Genomic DNA, 2687 nt, shown 5'->3' with positions numbered 1-2687 from the left:
AAAAATAAACAACCTAAAGAAAAAAAAATATTACCTAACTTAGGAGATGCTAGAGAGCATTATGCAGAGTGAATTTAGTCTTATAAGGACAAGTACTGTGTAAGACCATTATTGTAAAAATAGAAGGATAACTAGTAAACATGTATGGGGACCCAAGAGGGAAAGGGGTGGGAGCAGAGGAATAAGGGTCACACAATTTAGTGGGTGGAGGAAGGGGGTAAAGGAAATTAGAAAGATCCAGCAGAGACCTGAAAAGAGATAGTAATGATGGGCACTAATCCATTGATGATTAATTTTATAAAACAAAATGCATGAGAATGATTGTATGAAACACAATGTGAATGAAGAATAGTGTGAAATACAATGTATATAAACTCTGTAAGCAAGCCAATATAAAATAAATTTTTAAAAAAAAAGAAGCTGTTGTCTATACAGAGCAAGGGAGCACTGCATGGTTTAAAATTAGGAAAGGTATGCATCAGGGTTGTATCATTTCTCCATACCTATTCAATGTGTATGCTGAGTAAATCATTAGAAAAGCTCAACTCTATGAAGAAGAATGTGGCATCAGGATTGGAGGAATATTCATCAACGGCTTGGATTATGCAGATGACACGACTTTGCTGTCTGAAAGTCAGGACGTGAAACACTTGCTGCAGAAGATCAAGGACTACTACAACTTTCAATATGGATTGCGTGTCAACATAAAGAAAACAGAATTTTTCACCCCTGGAGTGGTAACATCGTGATAGATGGAGAAAAGATTGAAATTGTCAATGAGTTCGTCTTACTTTGATCCACAATCTACACCTTTTGTGCTAGCAATCAGGAGATCAGAAGACATACTGAGGAGCAAGGATGTCAGTCTAAAGATTAAGGTGTGCCTGATTCAGGCTATGGTCTTTTCAATCATTTGCTATGCATCTGAGAGCTGGACAATGAATAAGGATGACAGAAGAATTGATGCCTTTGAGCTGGGGTGTTAGAGAGGAATACTAAATATTCTATAAACTGCCAAAAGAATAAACAGATATGTCTTGGAGAAAGTGCAGCCAGAATGCTCCCTAGAGGCAAAGATGATAAAGCTTTATCTCACCGTCTCTGAGTATGTTACTAGGAGAGGATTACTTGGAAAGGGACTTCATGCTTGGAAAGTGAAAGAAAGGAAGACCTTCAACCAGATAAACTGACATAGTGACTGCAGCAACAGATGATGTCAGAGATGATGACACAGGATAGGACAGGGTTCAGAGCTGTTGTTTTTAGGGTTGTTGTGAGTCGCATTCAACTCGATGGCACCTAACAACCATCTGTAAGTCATGGAGCTCTGGTGAAGTAGTGCATGGGGAGTGGTGCTTCTCTGACAGTTCAAATTCACCAGGGATCTGCAGAGGAAAGATAGGCAGTCTCCTCCTGAGCAATTCTCAGCTCTGAAAACCTCCCAAAAAGCCTATGAAAAGCTTCAGGTCACCTGTGAGTCAGTTGATAGCAATGAGTCATTATGTTCTGAGACCTTCCATCAGCTGCAGACGTGGTAAATGCAGCAGCTTTCTACACCTTCCATGGATTGGTTAGTTCCTTTCCCTCCTTCTCCTGCCTTCTGGGCAATGCTATCGTTTACAATCCAGGTAGGAGAGTAACTGAACTAGCAGCACTCTCCATTTTGGTGTTAAGAGTTCTTCTGAGAGAAGGGCAAGAATGGAGATTGAGTGATGAAAGAGGCGGGCTGTGACAGTTACTCATCCTTTTCTGTACCCCAAGAGGCTAATCCAGGATGCTGAACTGTGTCACGTAGGCAGGCATCTTTGTCTTCTGGCGTCTGGTTGAGTTTGACCAGCGATGGGCACAAGCAGATCAGGACAGGACAGGAGCAAGGAAGGGCTGTTCCCCCCAGTTCACCTCTGTGCTCTCAGCTACATTTTCGGCAGGAGTTACAGCCTTTCAAAGGGAACCCTGGCTGAGTACGCACAAGGTACTGGGCTGCTAGGTACATAATGTAAAAGCCAGCAGCTGTTAGAATTCACAAGCTGCCCCTTTGGAGAAAGGTGAGCAGGGTTCTCCTGTAAGGATTTAGAGTCTCAGACATCCCGTGAAGTGTCCCTGTGAGTTGGAGCAGTCGGTTTGCTCTTCAGATTTTTTTTAATTATTATTATAAAGCAAGTTTATTTCTGCAGAGTGGAGGTGTCTTATGTTTACACAGAAGGACAGAATGAGGGGAACCCAATCCAACCCTTTGTTCCCCTTACATAACTGGGCATCTTACTTCCACATTTTGTTGGGGACCAAAGATGTTGGGATCATGAAGGGTCAGACTTGTCACCAGCTGTTCAAAGTCACCCAGGCTCCAGGGTGGGGGTGACAGATTTTCAGGGCCAAGAGATGAACTGTTCTCAGGGGGGAGCTGATTGAAGGTGAGCAGGAGATCGGTCTGGTACTGACTGGGTCAGCCGCAGTAAGGCTTGGTATAGCGTCACCTCCTTTGCTACCTGCTGGTTTTCCTTACCTCGAGTTGCTATAATCAAGGATGCTTTCGGCAGAATGTTAAATGATCCAGGAAGTAGTAAAAGAAGATGGAAAGAATATACTGAGTCACTGTATTGAAAGGAATTGGAAGACACAGAAGAATTTCATGAAATAACATATGAGCAAGAGCCTATGGTGATGAAAGAAGAAGTTCAGGCTGCTTT

General features: G+C 42.7%; 1 pseudogene; it reads right to left on the bottom strand.

Annotated features, from left to right (window-relative positions):
- The window catches only part of LOC102867606, a 14124-nt pseudogene that overhangs the window by 9679 nt on the left and 1758 nt on the right, over positions 1-2687 (bottom strand).

The sequence above is a fragment of the Elephantulus edwardii genome, unplaced genomic scaffold (genome assembly GCF_000299155.1).
Source record: "Elephantulus edwardii isolate Elephantulus edwardi_28Jun2011 unplaced genomic scaffold, EleEdw1.0 scaffold00005, whole genome shotgun sequence".
Classification (NCBI taxonomy): domain Eukaryota; kingdom Metazoa; phylum Chordata; class Mammalia; order Macroscelidea; family Macroscelididae; genus Elephantulus; species Elephantulus edwardii.
This window is presented reverse-complemented; position numbering and strand designations above follow the sequence as displayed.